At 39.0% G+C, this 24341-nt stretch overlaps 1 pseudogene; it reads left to right on the top strand.

Annotated features, from left to right (window-relative positions):
• Window positions 1-22414, top strand: part of LOC114416251 — a 28454-nt pseudogene extending 6040 nt beyond the window's left edge.
• Window positions 22415-24341: the final 1927 nt, after the last annotated feature.

Genomic DNA, 24341 nt, shown 5'->3' with positions numbered 1-24341 from the left:
TGAGCCGCTGGGTTTTGAGAAAAATCCCATAAGTGAGGCGCCAAAGATGCAGGCTCAAGATCCTTTGGAAGAGGTCGATATTGGAGATGGCTCGATTAAAAGGCCAACTTATATCAGTGCCAATATCACCTCAAGTTTAAAAGAAAAGCTGGTGCCTCTTCTTAGAGAGTTTAAAGACTGTTTTGCTTGGGATTACCACGAAATGCCTGGGTTAAGCAGAGAAATGGTCGAAATGAAGTTACCTATTAAGGAGGGAAAAAGACCAGTAAAACAACTACCAAGAAGATTCGCACCAGAAATCATGTCCAAGATTAAGGAAGAGATCGAAAGGCTGCTGAGGTGTAAATTCATCAGGGCTGCCAGGTATGTCGAATGGTTAGCAAATATAGTCCCTGTCATTAAAAAGAATGGAACTCTTAGAGTATGCATAGATTTTAGGGATTTAAATAATGCTACACCTAAAGATGAATATGCTATGCCAGTAGCGGAAATGTTGGTAGATTCGGCAGCTGGTTTCGAATTTTTGAGCATGTTAGATGGTTATTCTGGTTATAACCAAATATTTATTGCTGAAAATGATGTGTCGAAAACAGCATTTCGATGCCCTGGTGCTTTAGGCACTTATGAATGGGTGGTTATGCCCTTTGGGTTGAAAAATGCTGGGGCCACTTATCAAAGGGCCATGAATTCCATGTTTCATGATTTTATTGACACATTTATGCAAATTTATATTGATGATATAATCATCAAATCCTCCTCAGAAGATAGCCATTTGGATTATCTTAGGCAATCTTTCGAACGAATGAGGAAACATGGATTAAAAATGAATCCATTAAAGTGTGCTTTTTGTGTGCGTGCAGGAGATTTCCTTGGTTTTGTGGTGCATAAAAAAGGCATTGAGATAAATCAAAATAAGACAAAGGCTATTCTTGAGACGAAGCCTCCTTCGACCAAAAAACAGCTTCAGTCTTTGCTAGGAAAAATCAACTTCTTGAGGCGATTCATTTCGAATCTAAGTGGCAAAGCTCAGATTTTTTCGCCATTACTTCGACTCAAGAAAGATGAACCATTCAAATGGAATGAAGAGCATCAAAAGGCTTTCGATGAAATTAAAGAATATCTGATCAAGCCTCCTGTGTTAATGCCTCCTAGTCGAAACAAGTCTATGAAGTTGTATATTGTTGCGTCTGACAAGACCATTGGTAGCATGTTGGCTCAGGAAGATGATGATGGCATAGAACATGCAATTTATTATCTTAGTCGTGTACTAAATGATGCAGAAACTAGATATACTGCCATAGAAAAACTTTGTCTTTGTCTGTATTTCTCTTGTGCAAAACTTAAGCAATATATAAAGCCTGTTGATGTTTATGTGTATTCTCATTATGATATTATTAAGCACATGTTGTCAAAACCTATTTTACACAGTAGAATTGGAAAATGGGCTTTAGCATTAACAGAATATTCTTTAACGTACAAGCCTTTGAAATCTGTTAAGGGTCAAATTGTGGCTGATTTTATTGTAGATCACTCAGTGGTCGAAATGCCGCAAGACTATGTCGATACAGAGCCTTGGATTTTGTATTTCGATGGTTCGAAACACAAACATGGAACTGGAATTGGAGTTTTAATAATATCCCCCAATAAAGTTCCAACTAAATTCAAATATAAAATCAAAGGGCTTTGTTCTAATAATGAGGCTGAGTATGAGGCTCTAATTACAGGCCTTGAAATTTTAATTAGCCTGGGGGCAAGAAATGTTAACATAAGGGGTGATTCAGAATTAGTATTGAAGCAATTAACACAAGAATACAAATGTGTTAATGAACACTTAGCAAAATATTTTGTTATGGCCAGTTCTCTTCTGAATCATTTCGATTACATTAACATTGAGCATATACCTCGACAAGAAAACCAAGAAGCAAATGATTTAGCCCAAATAGCTTCAGGGTACAAAATGTCGAAGGAAAAGTTAACTCAGTTGATCGAAATAAAAGATAAACTGGTGTTACCAGAGCCATTAAGCACTAAATTGCCAATGCCAAAACTTGTGGGGGCAAGTATACCACAAAATAATGAAGAGGAAAGTATGAATGATCTTCAGGAAAAAATTCAAATTTTGGCCATTGACAATATGTTAGATAATGATTGGAGAAAGTCCATTATCGAATATTTGGAAAATCCAGTAGGCAATGTGGCTCGAAAGATCAAATATAGGGCTTTAAATTACGTGATTGTGGGAAATGATTTGTTTAAAAAGACTGCAGAAGGAGTGTTGCTAAAATGTCTAAGTGAATCAGAAGCATACTTGGCAGTTTCCCATGTTCACAGTGGGGCTTGTGGATCACATCAAGCAGGCCATAAAATGAAATGGCTTTTATTTCGACAAGGTTTGTATTGGCCTTCGATGTTAAAAGACTGTATAGAATTTGCTAAAGGCTGTCAGGAATGCCAAAAGCATGCAGGGATACAGCATTTACCTGCTAGTGAGTTACACTCCATAATCAAACCTTGGCCTTTCAGAGGATGGGCTTTGGACTTAATTGGTGAAATCAAGCCTGCCTCTTCTAAGAACCAGCGTTATATTATAGTTGGTATCGATTACTTTACAAAATGGATCGAAGCAGTCCCTTTGCCAAATGTTGATCAGGAAGCAGTAATTAGTTTTATTCAAAATCATATTATTTATAGGTATGGTATTCCTGAAACAATTACCACTGATCAAGGTTCAGTTTTTACTGGACGAAAAATGAAAGAATTTGCCCAAAAAACTGGCTTTCGATTATTAACCTCAACACCATATTACGCGCAAGCAAATGGTCAGGTCGAAGCAGCCAATAAGATTATAATTAACTTGATTAAAAAACACATTGCCCAAAAGCCAAGAAATTGGAATAAAACGTTAGATCAAGTTCTATGGGCATGTAGAAATTCTCCTAAGGAATCAACTAATACTACCCCATTTCGACTGACTTATGGGCATGATGCTGTACTTCCGGTCGAAATACATTTGCAATCAGCCAGGGTACAAAAACAAATGGACATTCCAATCGACCATTATTGGAAAATGATGTCAGATGAGTTGGTTGATTTAGATGAGGAGAGATTAAGAGCATTAGAAGTTTTGACTAAACAAAAAGAAAGAGTTGCTAAAGCTTATAATAAGAAAGTGAAGTCAAAAACTTTTAATATTGGAGATTTAGTTTGGAAGGTTATCCTGCCCATGGATAGTAAGGATCGAGCCTTGGGCAAATGGTCCCCAAATTGGGAAGGACCGTTTAAAATAATTCAGATCTATTCGAATGGTGCTTATGAATTAGAGGAATTAACCCCTCAAAAACGTACTTTGAGTATAAATGGTAAATATTTGAAAAAATATAAACCAACATTGCTCGAAGTTAAAATAAGCATAGAATAGACAGAAGTAATGGAAACATAAAAATGGCGATAACAGTAAAATTGCCACGAAAGGGCATGTGTCAATATTACATCAAGAGTAGAATCGAAATACAGAATTCGAAATAAAAAAAAAATCATAAGTTCTACTAAGTCATGATCAAATCCTCATATAGCTTCTTCAAGGTGGCCATTTCTTTAGTTAAGACCTGGTCAGCACCCTCCATAACTCTTGCCTCATCTGCTACAGCTTGAGATGCGCTAAAGGCCTTCAGGCCTTCCCTCCCTTTTTCAGCAATCAGCTTCTGAATCGAGTTAGAGGCCTTCTCCTGGAGTTCCTTGCGTTTGGCCTGCTCTGTCACAATTTTTTGCCTTAGATCATCGACCTGAGATAGCAAGTCCGTAATAGTGGCCTCCCAGGAGGAGATGTTATCATCACAGGCTTTGATCTCAGAAGATCCTTCTTTCGCCTCTTTGGTGAGACGCTCGACTTCATGTTGAGCAGCTTGGGCTTTCTCGAGCAGAAGGATATGCGCCTGTTTCTGGGCATCTAGTCTGGCGTCATTTTCGCGTTTTTTCTGCACAGTACTTGCAAATTGATTGATAATGGACTCGATTTGGATAACTTTGCCTAGAATCTCATCAGAGGTAAGGGGGTTGTGCAATTTCTTCAAAAAGTTCAGGTGCCCAAAAGCAGCAGAGGGGTTCTCTTCAATGGATTTAAGTACGTCTGCCCGTGCGTATTCCATTGATAACTTCAAGAGCAGGCAATCTTGGCGTACTGAAGAGTTTATTTCAGCATCAGAGGAGGACGAAGCACCAGGAATCTTTTCACTTGAGGTGTGGGCTTGACTAGTGTTCAGCAGGAGTCGAAGGGCTGCAGCTGGGTCTTCGTCTTGCATTTTAATGAACGTTTCTTCTGCGATCCCTACGCTGGCGGAAAGCTTAGAGGTTGAAGACGCCGGGTAAATGTCCGAACCTCCAGCTTCAGCCTCTTGTATGGCCTCTTCATCGGAGAAGTTTTCTTCAGATGAACTTTTCTGACTCGATCCATGAGGACTGCTGGATCGAATACCTTGACCTTCACCCTGTTCCTCAACATTCACTGCATCCGTCTCAGGAGCAGGAGATGTTCGAGCATGTGAGGGTATTTCTTCTTCTACAGAAACATTTTGTTGTACCTGATTCGAATTATCATGGAAAAAGGTTAACAAATAGTTTCGTATAAGCTATGATTTAAAACACATTAAGAGGATGATACCTCGACGGCAGGTTGTGCTGGTGGTGAGTCCGGTTGATTGACAGGATTGCCCATTTCAGCAACAGAAGGAGTAGCCTCTACTTCAGTGCCGTCAATATCGGTCGAAGGTGGTTGGACATCAGAAGTTTGATTGTCACCTTGGTCTTTTGAAGGCTTGGTCTTTTTCTTTTTCTTCTTGATTGGCTCACCACCCTCAACAGCCACAGAAGGTTCAGGCTCGACCTGTTTCACTTTCTTTTTCTTCTTGGGCATTTGGGTCTGGGAATTGCCTGCCTCTGTTTGTTCAGTGGACTTGGTCGAAGTCGAAGGTAACTTTCTCTTTCTTATAAGTGGTCTTTCCTCTTCTTCCTGCATTACGAGGGTAAAGAAATGTCAGAATATAGACTCGAAAAGAGTTATAATATTGACATTAGAAATAAAACTTGCATCTTTCTCTTCGTCTAATTCGATGACCACACGCTTCGAGCGTTTTGAGGTCGTGGTAGTCTCAGTGCTATCATCTTTCTTGTGACTCTGAAAAATAAAGAAATATGAGGCAAAGACGTTAAGAGTAAAAGATAAATTCAGAAGAGTTACCTTCTCTTCTTGTTTCCATTCTTGGATCTTCACCCCAGTGGGTTTCTTGGGTCTCACATCAGCTCGAGACGTTTCAGTGCTTTTCTTCGTCATGATTGTTTTGCCTAAAAGTAAGAATATTAGAAAAGGCAAAAATACATATCAATTTAGAAAGTCAAAAGTAATTTAATACCTCGAGCTTGAAGGTTTGAGCGGATATTCTCGACCGTTGGTTGTATAAAACCACTCTCAAGTCTAGAGATCATGATGATAGTGTCTCCAAGTGAACGGGACGAATAATATTTCTCCCACCAGGTAACAAACCCCAGGGTGCAGAAATGGGAATGGTTGAACTCAAAAGGATGCAGGTCATAGTTTTCATCAAGTGAAATCTTCAAAAACTTCTTGAAAGTCTTTTCTGAAAGAGTGGCCCCTCGTATAACGTCTCGAGGATCTTCGAACAAGCTTTTAGGACGGATTTGCGAGAGGCCAAATTGTCTTGAAACCAATTAGGCTGGTATCCAACCAGGCCTAAATAGTTCGATTGAATGCCTGTACGACAAGACAGGATCTGTGGATTCAGGTAAAATGACCATATTTCGTTCACTTCTTCTTCTTGTCCGGATCGACAGCAGGAAAATAGTCAGTAAACCAGGCCGGGCCAACTCTCGACTAATGAATGGAGCATGTTGGGGAAGAAACTTGTCAAAGCTCAGAAAATCCTCATGTACTTTAGGAACAGTTTTTGTGGGTTTTGATCGAAGGTCTTGGGTGTTAATCGAAGTGCTCTCTGGCCTTCGATCGAGCGATTGGCAACTTCTTCAGCATAATCTTGTGGGATTATTAATCCCATTTCTTGTTCGAAAGTGGCATTAAGCCACAACTGGAGAAGCCACATAGGCCCAGATACTAAGAAGGAAGACCCATCCTTCGATTTCTTCAGGTCATCACATGCCTCTCCAAGCGATTCATATAGCACTGCTAACAAGAGGCGTCCAAATCCAAAGTTCTGACCTTCATGAATTTGTATTGCCATTGGAATAAATCTTTTGGCTACTTGCAAGGATTTTTGGCAAAAGACATAGTGAGATAGCCATAGGGTCAAGAAGGCTACTGCTCTTCATCAGAGACTTCCTCTTCGACCGATCCTTTGTGTTCAGCTATATATTTGGAAAAGGTGTTCTCCTTATATATTAGCTTGATATTATCACTAGAATTAGTGGGGTCATACGTTTCTCCGCTAGGCCTAAGGCCTGTGAGGGCAGCTACATCTAAGAGAGTAGGGGTCATCATACCACATTTAAATTGAAAGGTGTTGGTAGAAGACTCGAAAAATGCATAGCTGCTATCAGCATTTCTGGTCGATATTCAGGACCAAATCAAGGAATTGTATCAAGTCAAATATGCCATATGTCTTCCAGAAATCTTCATACGCTTGTTCGACTCGATCAAGCCAAGGTAGGTAATCCTTATGGGCTATTGACGGGGCGGATCGAAAGAGTTTATGGGGTTTGCTTAAACAATTGAAGTGTAAGGCTCACTATCAAAATCCTAGGTTCGCAAGTTGGGTAGCAGGAAATACCTTCAGTTTTAAAGAAAAGCTGGTGCCCTCTTCTTAGAGAGTTTAAAGACTGTTTTGCTTGGGATTACCACGAAATGCCTGGGTTAAGCAAGAAATGGTCGAAATGAAGTTACCTATTAAGGAGGGAAAAAGACAGTAAAACAACTACCAAAAGATTCGCACGAAATCATGTCCAAAGATTAAGGAAGAGATCGAAAGGCTGCTGAGGTGTAAAATCATCAGGCTGCCAGGTATGTCGAATGGTTAGCAAATATAGTCCCTGTCATTAAAAAGAATGAACTGAAACCTTAGAGTATGCATAGATTTTAGGGATTTAAATAAATGCTACACCTAAAGATGAATATGCTATGCAAGTAGCGGAAATGTTGGTAGATTCGGCAGCTGGTTTCGAATTTTTGAGCATGTTAGATGGTTATTCTGGTTATAACCAAATATTTATTGCTGAAAATGAATGTGTCGAAAACAGCATTTCGATGCCCTGGTGCTTTAGGCACTTATGAATGGGTGGTTATGCCCTTTGGGTTGAAAAATGCTGGGCCACTTATCAAAGGGCCATGAATTCCATGTTTCATGATTTTATTGACACATTTATGCAAATTTATATTGATGATATAATCATCAAATCCTCCTCAGAAGATAGCCATTTGGATTATCTTAGGCAATCTTCGAACGAATGAGGAAACATGGATTAAAAATGAATCCATTAAAGTGTGCTTTTTGTGTGCGTGCAGGAGATTTCTTGGTTTTTGTGGTGCATAAAAAAGGCATTGAGATAAATCAAAAATAAACAAAGGCTATTCTTGAGACGAAGCCCTCCTTCGACCAAAAAACAGCTTCAGTCTTTGCTAGAAAATCAACTTCTTGAGGCGATTCATTTCGATCTAAGTGGCAAAGCTCAGATTTTTTTCGCCATTACTTCGACTCAAGAAAGATGAACCATTCAAATGGAATGAAGAGCATCAAAAGGCTTTCGATGAAATTAAAGAATATCTGATCAAGCCTCCTGTGTTAATGCTCCTAGTCGAAACAGTCTATGAAGTTGTATATTGTTGCGGTCTGACAAGACCATTGGTAGCATGTTGGCTCAGGAAGATGATGATGGCATAGAACATGCAATTTATTATCTTAGTCGTGTTACTAAATGATGCAGAAACTAGATATACTGCCATAGAAAAACTTTGTCTTTGTCTGTATTTCTGCTTGTGCAAAAACTTAAGCAATATATAAAGCCTGTCGGATGTATGTTATGTGTATTTCATTATGATATTATTAAGCACATGTTGTCAAAACCTATTTTACACAGTAGAATTGGGAAAATGGGCTTTAGCATTAACAGAATATTCTTTAACGTACAAGCCTTTGAAATCTGTTAAGGGTCAAATTGTGGCTGATTTTATTGTAGATCACTCAGTGGTCGAAATGCCGCAAGACTATGTCGATACGAGCTTGGATTTTGTATTTTCGATGGGTTCGAACACCAACATGGAATTGGATTGGATTTTAATAATATCCCCCAATAAAGTTCCAACAAAATTCAAATATAAAATCAAAAGGGCTTTGTTCTAATAATGAGGCTGAGTAGAGGCTCTAATTACAGGCCTTGAAATTTTAATTAGCCTGGGGGCAAGAAATGTAACATAAGGGGTGATTCAGAATTAGTATTGAAGCAATTAAACACAGAATACAAATGTGTTAATGAACACTTAGCAAAATATTTTGTATGGCCAGTTTCTCTTCTGAATCATTTCGATTACATTAACATTGAGGCTATCATACCTCGACAAGAAAACCAAGAAGCAAATGATTTAGCCCAAATAGCTTCAGGGTACAAAATGTCGAAGGAAAAGTTAACTCAGTTGATCGAAATAAAAGATAAACTGGTGTTACCGGAGCCATTAAAGCACAATTGCCAATGCCAAAACTGTGTGGCAAGTATACACAAATAAATGAAGAGGAAGTATATGAATGATCTTCGGAAAAATTCAAAATTTTTGGCCATTGACAATATGTTAGATAATGATTGGAGAAAGTCCATTATCGAATATTGGAAAATCCAGTAGGCAATGTGGCTCGAAAGATCAAATATAGGGCTTAAATTACGTGATTGTGGGAAATGATTTGTTTAAAAAGACTGCAGAAGAGTGTTGCTAAAATGTCTAAGTGAATCAGAACATACTTGGCAGTTTCCCATGTTCACAGTGGGGCTTGTGGATCACATCAAGCAGGCCATAAAATGAAATGGCTTTTATTTCGACAAGGTTTGTATTGGCCTTCGATGTTAAAAGACTGTATAGAATTTGCTAAAGGCTGTCAGGAATGCCAAAAGCATGCAGGGATACAGCATTTACCTGCTAGTGAGTTACACTCCATAATCAAACCTTGCCTTTCAGAGGATGGGCTTTGGACTTAATGTGGAAATCAAGCCTGCCTCTTCTAAGAACCAGCGTTATATTATATGGGTATCGATTACTTTACAAAATGGATCGAAGCAGTCCCTTTGCCAAATTGTGATCAGGAAGCAGTAATTAGTTTTTATCAAAATCATATTATTTATAGGTATGGTATTCCTGAAACAATTACCACTGATCAAGGTTCAGTTTTTACTGGACGAAAAATGAAAGAATTTGCCAAAAAACTGGCTTTCGATTATTAACCTCAACACCATATTACGCGCAAGCAAATGGTCGGTCGAAGCAGCCAATAAGATTATAATTAACTTGATTAAAAAACACATTGCCAAAAGCCAAGAAATTGGAATAAAACGTTAGATCAAGTTCTATGGGCATGTAGAAATTCTCCTAAGGAATCAACTAATACTACCCATTTCGACTGACTTATGGGCATGATGCTGTACTTCCGGTCGAAATACATTTGCAATCAGCCAGGGTACAAAAACAAATGGACATTCCAATCGACCATTATTGGAAATGATGTCAGATGAGTTGGTTGATTTAGATGAGGAGAGATTAAGAGCATTAGAAGTTTTTGACTAAACAAAAGAAAAGAGTTGCTAAAGCTTATATAAGAAAGTGAAGTCAAAAACTTTTAATTGGAGATTTAGTTTGGAGGTTATCCTGCCCATGGATAGTAAGGATCGAGCCTTGGGCAAATGGTCCCCAAATTGGGAAGGACCGTTTAAAATAATTCAGATTATTCGAATGGTGTTATGAATTAGAGGAATTTAACCCCTCAAAAACGTACTTTGAGTATAAATGGTAAATATTTTGAAAAAATATAAACAACATTGCTCGAAGTTAAAATAAGCATAGAATAGACAGAAGTAATGGAAACATAAAAATGGCGATAACAGTAAAATTGCCACGAAAGGGCATGTGTCAATATTACATCAAGAGTAGAATCGAATACAGAATTCGAAATAAAAAAAAAATCATATAGTTCTACTAAGTCATGATCAAATCCTCATATAGCTTCTTCAAGGTGGCCATTTCTTTAGTTTAAGACTGGTCAGCACCTCCATAACTCTTGCCTCATCTGCTACAGCTTGAGATGCGCTAAAAGGCCTTCAGGCCTTCCCTCCCTTTTTCAGCAATCAGCTTCTGAATCGAGTTAGAGGCCTTCTCCTGGAGTTCCTTGCGTTTGGCCTGCTCTGTCACAATTTTTGCCTTAGATCATCGACCTGAGATAGCAAGTCCGTAATAGGCCTCCCAGGAGGAGATGTATCATCACAGGCTTTGATCTCAGAAGATCCTTCTTTCGCCCTCTTTGGTGATACGCTCGACTTCATGTTGAGCAGCTTGGGCTTTCTCGAGCGAGAAGGATATGCGCCTGGTTTCTGGGCATCTGTCTGGCGTCATTTTCGCGTTTTTTCTGCACAGTACTTGCAAATTGATTGATAATGACTCGATTTGGATAACTTTGCGTAGAATCTCATCAGAGGTAGGGGGTTGTGCAATTTCTTCAAAAAGTTCAGGTGCCCAAAAGCAGCAGAGGGTTCTCTTCAATGGATTTAAGTACGTCTGCCCGTGCGTATTCATTGATAACTTCAAGAGCAGGCAATTTTGGCGTACTGAAGAGTTTATTTCAGCATCAGAGGAGGACGAAGCACCAGGAATCTTTTCACTTGAGGTGTGGGCTTGACTAGTGTTCAGCAGGAGTCGAAGGGCTGCAGCTGGGTCTTCGTCTTGCATTTAATGAACCGTTTCTTCTGCGATCCCTACGAGGCACTTGAATCAATTGATGATTATTTGAACAGATTCAGACTCTTAAAGGCAAGATGTTTCACCCAAGTCCCTGAACATGAATTAGTCGAAATGGCTGCTGGTGGCCTAGACTATTCGATCAGAAAGAAATTAGATTACCCAGTATTTAAGGGATATGGCTCAATTGGCTGATAGAGTTCGGCAACTCGAACGATTGAAGGCTGAAAAGGCTAGAAATTCTAAATTCCACAAGAAGGAAAAGGTTGCATATGTCGAAACCAATGACAATGACCAGGAGTTCGATATTATTTATGAAAGATATCGAAGACAATGAGGTTGATTTAGCAGAATTAAAACCTGGACCTCCTTATGTTTGTAAATCCTTAGACCTTCCAATGGGAAAAAACCCTGTGAACCTAAAAATGATAAATTTGTGTCTAAAACTTATATACATTTGACATAACTAGATGTGATGAAATATTTGATTTATTAGTCACAGATGGCAGATTGTTGTTCCTAAGGGCTTGAAAGTACCCCCAATCGAACAACAGAAGAAAAGGGTTATTGTAAATTTCATAATTTCCTTGGCCATAAAACCTCACGTTGTGTTCTTTTCAGGGATTTGGTTCAAAAGGCTCTCGACGAAGGGAGGCTCAAATTTGGTGAGAAACCAAAGGTTGCTCAGGCAAATGCGGAAATATCCAAAGCTGCTGAAACTCTTTATGCAGAACCTCAAGAAATAATGATGGTCGAAACAATGGAGGTGTCCCATGTGCAAGTTCAGGACATATCTGAAGAGGATTACAACGAACAAATGAAGGTTGTGTATCCTCAGGCTGAGGAGGAGTTAATTGATTTCTTGAACAGATGCAAACTCGAAACAAGATTGTGATGCTCTGCCCTCGCTGCAGTGCATATGTGATAAGGAGGCTACTGAGGGCCTCAAGAAATACCAAGTTGTTAACAAGGGGGCAAAGCAGAACCAACGTTTCGATAAAGGTAAAAGAGTTATGGTGCAGTCGAATATAATCAGAAATCTGGTCGAAGGAATACTTTCGCTCCTCCTGGTTCAGTTCCGGTCGAAAAAATGGATGCACCAGGGACTTATAAGGTTCAACAAAGGGATTATGGAAGTAGGTGGTTCGAGTGGAACGAAGCAAATTGGCCCACAGGAGGCCAATAGGTACTCTTATAGGAACAATTACAAAGGAAAGAATCCTATGACGAGGACCCAATGGCGCAGGTTTCCAGGCGTCAGAAGAAATTGGCCCAGCAGAATCTAAAACGGGCCAGTATAAAGAAGTATCTAGGAGGCCGGTAAAGGAGAGACTCCTGCCTCCAGTGGATGAAGACAAGATGGAGGATGAGGATCTACTGGATTCTGAGCCAGATTTCGATGTCATCTGTGTTGGTATCTATCTTGCATCTGAATATGATGTCCAATCTGAAGTTACTGAGATCGGAAAGTGAGTTCGATCATTTTGATATGGCTGACCCAAAGCCAGTAATGTTACTATGTTATGAAATAATGGCTGTGTGGAAGAGCAATTAGCTTATTTCGAAAAGCCAGATTTTCAGATGAAAAGTCATCTCAAACCTCTTTTCATCAGAGCAAAAGTTGAGAATGTTGGAATCAACAAAGTGCTCATTGATGGAGGAGCGGCTGTCAACTTAATGCCTCGATCTATGCTCTACAAGATCGGGAAACATGACACTGATCTATCTGCCCACAACATTGTGCTTTCGAATTATGAGGGTAAAACTGGCTATTCTTTGGGAGCCATTCAAGTAGATGTTGCTGTAGGCAGTATAGTTCGACCAACTCTTTTCCTGGTGATACAGTCTAAGGCTAATTTTAACTTGCTATTAGGAAGGGAGTGGATTCATGGAGTTGGGGCTGTGCCATCTACCCTTCACCAGAAGCTCATTATCTGGAGGGAGGATGGGATTGTGGAAATATAGAGGCGGATCAAAGCTTCTATAAGTCAGAGGTCGATAATGTTACTGCACAAACCTTTGACAAAAAGTTGGCTAACATAGCACCTTGTGGTGACAAGGAGGCTGTTGTCGAATCGGAGTGACAATGTTGTCCACTCTGTCAAACTCCATCCTACCTATGGGTTTATATGGGAGAGGGAGGAAATTGATGCTGTTCCCTCTGAAGATGGAGTCATTCCACCAACTGGGTGGAATATATATGAAGATTAATATGACTGAGGCACTGCATGGGCCAGAATTACGGCTTATATGGCCGAAAATAGACTAAATACGGCCTTTGAGGCTGAATCTCAACAAAATATGGCAGTTGAAGCCAAGATCGAAGATCATGAAAACAAAGAAACAAAGGATCGAAGACTGGATTGTATTTATGATGATGAGCCGCTGGGTTTTGAGAAAAATCCCATAAGTGAGGCGCCAAGATGCAGGCTCAAGATCCTTTGGAAGAGGTCGATATTGGAGATGGCTCGATTAAAAGGCCAACTTATATCAGTGCCAATATCACCTCAAGTTTAAAAGAAAAGCTGGTGCCTCTTCTTAGAGAGTTTAAAGACTGTTTTGCTTGGGATTACCACGAAATGCCTGGGTTAAGCAGAGAATGGTCGAATGAAGTTACCTATTAAGGAGGGAAAAAGACCAGTAAAACAACTACCAAGAAGATTCGCACCAGAAATCATGTCCAAGATTAAGGAAGAGATCGAAAGGCTGCTGAGGTGTAAATTCATCAGGGCTGCCAGGTATGTCGAATGGTTAGCAAATATAGTCCCTGTCATTAAAAAGAATGGAACTCTTAGAGTATGCATAGATTTTAGGGATTTAAATAATGCTACACCTAAAGATGAATATGCTATGCCAGTAGCGGAAATGTTGGTAGATTCGGCAGCTGGTTTCGAATTTTTGAGCATGTTAGATGGTTATTCTGGTTATAACCAAATATTTATTGCTGAAAATGATGTGTCGAAAACAGCATTTCGATGCCCTGGTGCTTTAGGCACTTATGAATGGGTGGTTATGCCCTTTGGGTTGAAAAATGCTGGGGCCACTTATCAAAGGGCCATGAATTCCATGTTTCATGATTTTATTGACACATTTATGCAAATTTATATTGATGATATAATCATCAAATCCTCCTCAGAAGATAGCCATTTGGATTATCTTAGGCAATCTTTCGAACGAATGAGGAAACATGGATTAAAAATGAATCCATTAAAGTGTGCTTTTTGTGTGCGTGCAGGAGATTTCCTTGGTTTTGTGGTGCATAAAAAAGGCATTGAGATAAATCAAAATAAGACAAAGGCTATTCTTGAGACGAAGCCTCCTTCGACCAAAAAACAGCTTCAGTCTTTGCTAGGAAAAATCAACTTCTTGAGGCGATTCATTTCGAATCTAAGTGGCAAAGCTCAGATTTTTTCGCCATTACTTCGACTCAAGAAAGATGAACCATTCAAATGGAATGAAGAGCATCAAAAGGCTTTCGATGAAATTAAAGAATATCTGATCAAGCCTCCTGTGTTAATGCCTCCTAGTCGAAACAAGTCTATGAAGTTGTATATTGTTGCGTCTGACAAGACCATTGGTAGCATGTTGGCTCAGGAAGATGATGATGGCATAGAACATGCAATTTATTATCTTAGTCGTGTACTAAATGATGCAGAAACTAGATATACTGCCATAGAAAAACTTTGTCTTTGTCTGTATTTCTCTTGTGCAAAACTTAAGCAATATATAAAGCCTGTTGATGTTTATGTGTATTCTCATTATGATATTATTAAGCACATGTTGTCAAAACCTATTTTACACAGTAGAATTGGAAAATGGGCTTTAGCATTAACAGAATATTCTTTAACGTACAAGCCTTTGAAATCTGTTAAGGGTCAAATTGTGGCTGATTTTATTGTAGATCACTCAGTGGTCGAAATGCCGCAAGACTATGTCGATACAGAGCCTTGGATTTTGTATTTCGATGGTTCGAAACACAAACATGGAACTGGAATTGGAGTTTTAATAATATCCCCCAATAAAGTTCCAACTAAATTCAAATATAAAATCAAAGGGCTTTGTTCTAATAATGAGGCTGAGTATGAGGCTCTAATTACAGGCCTTGAAATTTTAATTAGCCTGGGGGCAAGAAATGTTAACATAAGGGGTGATTCAGAATTAGTATTGAAGCAATTAACACAAGAATACAAATGTGTTAATGAACACTTAGCAAAATATTTTGTTATGGCCAGTTCTCTTCTGAATCATTTCGATTACATTAACATTGAGCATATACCTCGACAAGAAAACCAAGAAGCAAATGATTTAGCCCAAATAGCTTCAGGGTACAAAATGTCGAAGGAAAAGTTAACTCAGTTGATCGAAATAAAAGATAAACTGGTGTTACCAGAGCCATTAAGCACTAAATTGCCAATGCCAAAACTTGTGGGGGCAAGTATACCACAAAATAATGAAGAGGAAAGTATGAATGATCTTCAGGAAAAAATTCAAATTTTGGCCATTGACAATATGTTAGATAATGATTGGAGAAAGTCCATTATCGAATATTTGGAAAATCCAGTAGGCAATGTGGCTCGAAAGATCAAATATAGGGCTTTAAATTACGTGATTGTGGGAAATGATTTGTTTAAAAAGACTGCAGAAGGAGTGTTGCTAAAATGTCTAAGTGAATCAGAAGCATACTTGGCAGTTTCCCATGTTCACAGTGGGGCTTGTGGATCACATCAAGCAGGCCATAAAATGAAATGGCTTTTATTTCGACAAGGTTTGTATTGGCCTTCGATGTTAAAAGACTGTATAGAATTTGCTAAAGGCTGTCAGGAATGCCAAAAGCATGCAGGGATACAGCATTTACCTGCTAGTGAGTTACACTCCATAATCAAACCTTGGCCTTTCAGAGGATGGGCTTTGGACTTAATTGGTGAAATCAAGCCTGCCTCTTCTAAGAACCAGCGTTATATTATAGTTGGTATCGATTACTTTACAAAATGGATCGAAGCAGTCCCTTTGCCAAATGTTGATCAGGAAGCAGTAATTAGTTTTATTCAAAATCATATTATTTATAGGTATGGTATTCCTGAAACAATTACCACTGATCAAGGTTCAGTTTTTACTGGACGAAAAATGAAAGAATTTGCCCAAAAAACTGGCTTTCGATTATTAACCTCAACACCATATTACGCGCAAGCAAATGGTCAGGTCGAAGCAGCCAATAAGATTATAATTAACTTGATTAAAAAACACATTGCCCAAAAGCCAAGAAATTGGAATAAAACGTTAGATCAAGTTCTATGGGCATGTAGAAATTCTCCTAAGGAATCAACTAATACTACCCCATTTCGACTGACTTATGGGCATGATGCTGTACTTCCGGTCGAAATACATTTGCAATCAGCCAGGGTACAAAAACAAATGGACATTCCAATCGACCATTATTGGAAAATGATGTCAGATGAGTTGGTTGATTTAGATGAGGAGAGATTAAGAGCATTAGAAGTTTTGACTAAACAAAAAGAAAGAGTTGCTAAAGCTTATAATAAGAAAGTGAAGTCAAAAACTTTTAATATTGGAGATTTAGTTTGGAAGGTTATCCTGCCCATGGATAGTAAGGATCGAGCCTTGGGCAAATGGTCCCCAAATTGGGAAGGACCGTTTAAAATAATTCAGATCTATTCGAATGGTGCTTATGAATTAGAGGAATTAACCCCTCAAAAACGTACTTTGAGTATAAATGGTAAATATTTGAAAAAATATAAACCAACATTGCTCGAAGTTAAAATAAGCATAGAATAGACAGAAGTAATGGAAACATAAAAATGGCGATAACAGTAAAATTGCCACGAAAGGGCATGTGTCAATATTACATCAAGAGTAGAATCGAAATACAGAATTCGAAATAAAAAAAAAATCATAAGTTCTACTAAGTCATGATCAAATCCTCATATAGCTTCTTCAAGGTGGCCATTTCTTTAGTTAAGACCTGGTCAGCACCCTCCATAACTCTTGCCTCATCTGCTACAGCTTGAGATGCGCTAAAGGCCTTCAGGCCTTCCCTCCCTTTTTCAGCAATCAGCTTCTGAATCGAGTTAGAGGCCTTCTCCTGGAGTTCCTTGCGTTTGGCCTGCTCTGTCACAATTTTTTGCCTTAGATCATCGACCTGAGATAGCAAGTCCGTAATAGTGGCCTCCCAGGAGGAGATGTTATCATCACAGGCTTTGATCTCAGAAGATCCTTCTTTCGCCTCTTTGGTGAGACGCTCGACTTCATGTTGAGCAGCTTGGGCTTTCTCGAGCAGAAGGATATGCGCCTGTTTCTGGGCATCTAGTCTGGCGTCATTTTCGCGTTTTTTCTGCACAGTACTTGCAAATTGATTGATAATGGACTCGATTTGGATAACTTTGCCTAGAATCTCATCAGAGGTAAGGGGGTTGTGCAATTTCTTCAAAAAGTTCAGGTGCCCAAAAGCAGCAGAGGGGTTCTCTTCAATGGATTTAAGTACGTCTGCCCGTGCGTATTCCATTGATAACTTCAAGAGCAGGCAATCTTGGCGTACTGAAGAGTTTATTTCAGCATCAGAGGAGGACGAAGCACCAGGAATCTTTTCACTTGAGGTGTGGGCTTGACTAGTGTTCAGCAGGAGTCGAAGGGCTGCAGCTGGGTCTTCGTCTTGCATTTTAATGAACGTTTCTTCTGCGATCCCTACGCTGGCGGAAAGCTTAGAGGTTGAAGACGCCGGGTAAATGTCCGAACCTCCAGCTTCAGCCTCTTGTATGGCCTCTTCATCGGAGAAGTTTTCTTCAGATGAACTTTTCTGACTCGATCCATGAGGACTGCTGGATCGAATACCTTGACCTTCACCCTGTTCCTCAACATTCACTGCATCCGTCTCAGGAGCAGGAGATGTTCGAGCATGTGAGGGTATTTCTTCTTCTACAGAAACATTTTGTTGTACCTGATTCGAATTATCATGGAAAAAGGTTAACAAATAGTTTCGTATAAGCTATGATTTAAAACACATTAAGAGGATGATACCTCGACGGCAGGTTGTGCTGGTGGTGAGTCCGGTTGATTGACAGGATTGCCCATTTCAGCAACAGAAGGAGTAGCCTCTACTTCAGTGCCGTCAATATCGGTCGAAGGTGGTTGGACATCAGAAGTTTGATTGTCACCTTGGTCTTTTGAAGGCTTGGTCTTTTTCTTTTTCTTCTTGATTGGCTCACCACCCTCAACAGCCACAGAAGGTTCAGGCTCGACCTGTTTCACTTTCTTTTTCTTCTTGGGCATTTGGGTCTGGGAATTGCCTGCCTCTGTTTGTTCAGTGGACTTGGTCGAAGTCGAAGGTAACTTTCTCTTTCTTATAAGTGGTCTTTCCTCTTCTTCCTGCATTACGAGGGTAAAGAAATGTCAGAATATAGACTCGAAAAGAGTTATAATATTGACATTAGAAATAAAACTTGCATCTTTCTCTTCGTCTAATTCGATGACCACACGCTTCGAGCGTTTTGAGGTCGTGGTAGTCTCAGTGCTATCATCTTTCTTGTGACTCTGAAAAATAAAGAAATATGAGGCAAAGACGTTAAGAGTAAAAGATAAATTCAGAAGAGTTACCTTCTCTTCTTGTTTCCATTCTTGGATCTTCACCCCAGTGGGTTTCTTGGGTCTCACATCAGCTCGAGACGTTTCAGTGCTTTTCTTCGTCATGATTGTTTTGCCTAAAAGTAAGAATATTAGAAAAGGCAAAAATACATATCAATTTAGAAAGTCAAAAGTAATTTAATACCTCGAGCTTGAAGGTTTGAGCGGATATTCTCGACCGTTGGTTGTATAAAACCACTCTCAAGTCTAGAGATCATGATGATAGTGTCTCCAAGTGAACGGGACGAATAATATTTCTCCCACCAGGTAACAAACCCCAGGGTGCAGAAATGGGAATGGTTGAACTCAAAAGGATGCAGGTCATAGTTTTCATCAAGTGAAATCTTCAAAAACTTCTTGAAAGTCTTTTCTGAAAGAGTGGCCCCTCGTATAACGTCTCGAGGATCTTCGAACAAGCTTTTAGGACGGATTTGCGAGAGGCCAAATTGTCTTGAAACCAAATTAGGCTGGTATCCAACCAGGCCTAAATAGTTCGATTGAATGCCTGTACGACAAGACAGGATCTGTGGATTCAGGTAAAATGACCATATTTCGTTCACTTCTTCTTCATTGTCCGGATCGACAGCAGGAAAATAGTCAGTAAACCAGGCCGGGCCAACCTCTCGACTAATGAATGGAGCATGTTGGGGAAGAAACTTGTCAAAGCTCAGAAAAATCCTCATGTACTTTAGGAACAGTTTTTGTGGGTTTTGATCGAAGGTCTTGGGTGTTAATCGAAGTGCTCTCTGGCCTTCGATCGAGCGATTGGCAACTTCTTCAGCATAATCTTGTGGGATTATTAATCCCATTTCTTGTTCGAAAGTGGCATTAAGCCACAACTGGAGAAGCCACATAGGCCCAGATACTAAGAAGGAAGACCCATCCTTCGATTTCTTCAGGTCATCACATGCCTCTCCAAGCGATTCATATAGCACTGCTAACAAGAGGCGTCCAAATCCAAAGTTCTGACCTTCATGAATTTGTATTGCCATTGGAATAAATCTTTTGGCTACTTGCAAGGATTTTGTGCAAAAGACATAGTGAGATAGCCATAGGGTCAAGAAGGCTACATGCTCTTCATCAGAGACTTCCTCTTCGACCGATCCTTTGTGTTCAGCTATATATTTGGAAAAGGTGTTCTCCTTATATATTAGCTTGATATTATCACTAGAATTAGTGGGGTCATACGTTTCTCCGCTAGGCCTAAGGCCTGTGAGGGCAGCTACATCTAAGAGAGTAGGGGTCATCATACCACATTTAAATTGAAAGGTGTTGGTAGAAGACTCGAAAAAATGCATAGCTGCTATCAGCATTTCTGGTCGATATTCAGGACCAAATCAAGAGAATTGTATCAAGTCAAATATGCCATATGTCTTCCAGAAATCTTCATACGCTTGTTCGACTCGATCAAGCCAAGGTAGGTAATCCTTATGGGCTATTGACGGGGCGGATCGAAAGAGTTTATGGGGTTTGCTTAAACAATTGAAGTTGTAAGGCTCACTATCAAAAATCCTAGGTTCGCAAGTTGGGTAGCAGGGAAATACCTTGTTCATTGAACTCGAAAGTGACTCTTGGTCTGGCAGAGGTCCACCGAAAGCGTAAACTGTCCTTTCCACTGCAAAAGGGATCATCACCTCTGATTCCCAGGTTTCTGTTTGTTCGGCGTCACCATGTGGTTCTGGGACCACCTTCTCTCCGTCGTTCCTGACTGTAAAACGGTGCCATTTCCCAGCAAACGGAACTGCTTGACCTTGCGACATTGTGAGAAATCTGAAAAGGGGATGATTTTCTCGTGAAGGGTTTGATAACTAATGGAATCAGTGAGTAAAAGCTTGGACTCACGGAGAACAATGGCAAAGCTCAGAGATTCGGTGAGTTTGATGATGAAAGGAGTAGCAAGTTGTTATCTGAAAACAAGGAAGCTTCGCCGGAGATAATGGATACGAATCAGAAGAAGAAAGGTTTCAGAAGCAAGGAAGAAGAAGGGTTTTGGAAGAAGCTGAAGGGGTTTTTTGTTTGGAGTTCTGGCGCTATTTATGGAGTTACGCTTTTAAAAGGGGAAAAATAATATAATAAGAATCAAGGGTCAGAAATCAATCACATCAGATTTCCCTTTTAACTCCCCAGCGTGACACGTGTCCCACTTTGCCTAGAAAGGTGGAATTAATGATGGGTAGTGGGAGATCGAGGCGACGGTTACCAGTAAACGTGCCATCGTGTCGCCGTTTCAGGAAAGCTGGTAGAAGAAGAGAAAAAATGTCAACTTCTCATCTTCCTTCGATCTCGAATCGAAGCGGACATTTTTTGGGGGCAATTTGTTAGCCCATATTTTCGACGAGCTAAAATATGCTCTAAGTATGTATTAGATGTCGTCTCGAGTTTCGAAGCGTATTACAGAGCAAGAGTCTGGTCAGGACCTGCTCGAATCGAAAAGAGAGGAGAGTCTTTAAGAAGGAATTCCCAGGTTCAAGGAAGTATTTACGAAGTACAAAGCTAAGACAAGGAAGAGGACTTCGAGCTATTGGGCAATTCGAACTGGTGTATGGACGAGTCGAAGTCGAGGCAGCAAGAGTTCTGGACTTAGCGTAATTTCTGAACAAATTCACAAAATCAGCTTCGACTTCGAGCAATGTGGATAACCGTTCTAAGGAGCAGTTATGTGCATGTAAGATGTACGTGGCAGGACACTTGGCATTCGGATAGTGTTCGACCGTTAGGGCAGTTTATTTTCGAATGTCTATATATAGCAGTTTTTAGTTAGATTTCAGGGTCGCAAATCATTTATACAAATCCTTATATGCTCAAAGTACCCAGCGCAGAGAGAAACGAGTACACAAGGAGAATGTATGTTTGTGAACCATTTTAAGTTTCTGTAAACTTTACATTTTGAATGCAGTGCAATTTACGTTTCATTTTATAATTCCCGCCTTTTAAATGGTTCATTCGATCGAATGAACTCACTGATCCTTTAAATTCTGCAATTTTCCTTTCCTTGTCAAGTTACTTCCAGCATTTCGATTTCTGTTAAACAATTTTCCTTTCTGCAAATTTCGAACCAGTAAATGTTTATTGCAATGATGAACATTAAAGGTTTTACATTTAAAGCAAACACACAAATGACATGCTCCTGAGATTCACTAGTTGATCTCGCAAGCAATTAACTTAGACTAGCGGTTGTTTACCAAATTCCAGCGTAAACAATATGTTTACAGGAGGTATAGTTTATCTGTTCCCTAAATGCACACGGCAGAGGAAGCATAATCATTATAATTTCTAGTGATCCATAAAATATTGAAGGCACACGGAGTAGATGCTATTTATCAAGTGAAGTCATTGAATGACAAAGATGTTGTTCGATTATTTTGTAGAAAAGCTTTCAAAAGTAATTATATTGTGAGTGATTTTGAAAAGATGACTTGTGTTGTACTATCACAATGTCAATGTCATCCCTTAGCAATTGAAGTATTGGACTCATCTTTGTTTGATAAAGATGCCTTACATTGGAGACTGCATTGGCTTCACTAAGAGAAATTAAAAGTAATTTTTTTTGAATGTGTTGCATATAAGTTTTGATCAATTAGAGGATACACACGAGGAAATATTTTTAGGTATTGCATGTTTTTCAACGATGATGGTGTGAATGATATGAAGGAAGTTCTAGATTTTAGTGAATTTAATCCCGAAAATGGCCTACAAGTTCTCATTGATAAATCACTCGTAACCATGGAATGAGAAATTAACATGCATGACTTGTTGCACTATTTGGGCAAGTGCATTGTTAGAGAAAAATCACCAAAGAAGCAATGGAAATGGAGTAGGTTGTTGTGAGACCCTCTACCCCGACATATAAATTAATAAAATATATAAAAAATATCGGTAACCAAATTCACACGGGTAAAAGGTTCACATTCACTTCACTATTATCAATTAAAACTTATTAAAAATATATTCGGCACGAAACAAGATCGTCAAAATTTACAAAAATATTTTGTTAAATCAGTGAGATAAAATAAAATAGACTAACATTATGCAATTAATATAAAACTTATGTCCCACTGTCACATCCTATCACAGCATTGTGTCCCAACGTCCTTCAACACAAGGTTTCTTTAAGCACTTCACCTAGCCATCTGCTCCCCCGAACACAAGGTTCAAGATCATCACAGGATCCAAAAACAAACAGCAAACCGGGAGTGAGTTATCACATTTCTAACTACTAGAGAGAAATAAAACAACATATAGTAGCCAAATACAATTTAATTAGCATATCTCACATTATTTCATCACTTTGTCATTCAAAATTCACTTTTCATCCATCAATCACACTTTTCATCCATCAATCACCTTACACAAGAATCACACGTTCTAATCAAGACATAATAACACCTCAATTTCATAATAAACAATTAGCAAGCGCATGAGACAATTATGCTAAGACTCAAGCCTACATGCAATGTGGTACCATGTCAGTGAAAAACCACCCTGGGGCGCTTAGGAGTACATAACAAGACACACCACACAATGGGTTTGTCAGGTCACTCTCACTAAGTAAGATCATAGGGAGACTAGTCAGGGTCACGATGTTTTGCGAGAATGCTCCAACCGTATGGGATCAGCATAGGCTTAAAGGAGCACTCAAACCTGGTGACCCCCAAGGCCTACACTCCGAAGAGTCTGTCAGGGCCTCTCCCTCCTGATTCAGGTCCAACCCCTAAAATCATTTTAGCACACAGACACTGCTAGTGAATTATATAATACCCACGACCTCACACTCGTGTCTTAAGCACGTACAACATATTGCGCTACAATTTAACACTGGTTCCTAAATAGGAACCTACACTTTCTCTTTAAGATTGCGCATTTACACTTTTCTCAAGATAACACTGGTCGGGTTATTGTATAATTCACAGCTTACAACACAAATAATGTCACATCAAGAGTTAATCACACATTTATTCACAACCAAAACTCATTCACAATTTCACATCTCATAATGTCACAATCCACCATCACATGTTTTCACATATCTCACAATTCAACACATGTTCTACTTTACACTTTTACTCAATCTCAATAACAATATTATAATCTCAAGGCAACATATTATTCCATAATTCATCACATATTTCATTTATAAACACTGCTCATGAATTATACAATACCACGACCTCACACTCATGTTTCAAACATGTTTAACACGATTGCGCTACAATTTAACACTGGTTCCTAACTAGGAAACCTACATTTTCTCTTAAACACTGTGCGTCAACGCTTTTTTCAAGATAACACTGGTCAGGTTATTGTATAATTCATAGCTCACAATATAATTATTGTCACATCAAGTGTCAAACACACACTTATTCACAATCAAATATCATGCCCACAATTTAACATCTCATAACATCACATCAATCATCTCATTTTTACATGTATCTCGCAAATTGACAAATTCAACTTTGTACTACTCAATTTTCACTATAATATCATAATATCATTATAATAACTTATTACACCTTATAACTCATACACATCACACAATAATAATATTTGCATGATACAAAACATATATATGTATATGTATATAGTAAATTAAACTACATTGTTTTTTTATCAAAGGATTTCTATAACAATTAATTTAATATTACGTCAAAAGAAATTACCACTAGACATTAACCTTACAATTTTCTTTAATTTATTATTCTAGTATTACAATAATTATATACACATAACATGTTGATCATCATCGTAGAAAAAT

Source organism: Glycine soja, chromosome 6, assembly GCF_004193775.1.
Source record: "Glycine soja cultivar W05 chromosome 6, ASM419377v2, whole genome shotgun sequence".
Lineage (NCBI taxonomy): Eukaryota > Viridiplantae > Streptophyta > Magnoliopsida > Fabales > Fabaceae > Glycine > Glycine soja.
The sequence above is the reverse complement of the archived record's forward strand: the minus strand, read 5'-3'. Positions and strand labels throughout refer to the sequence as shown.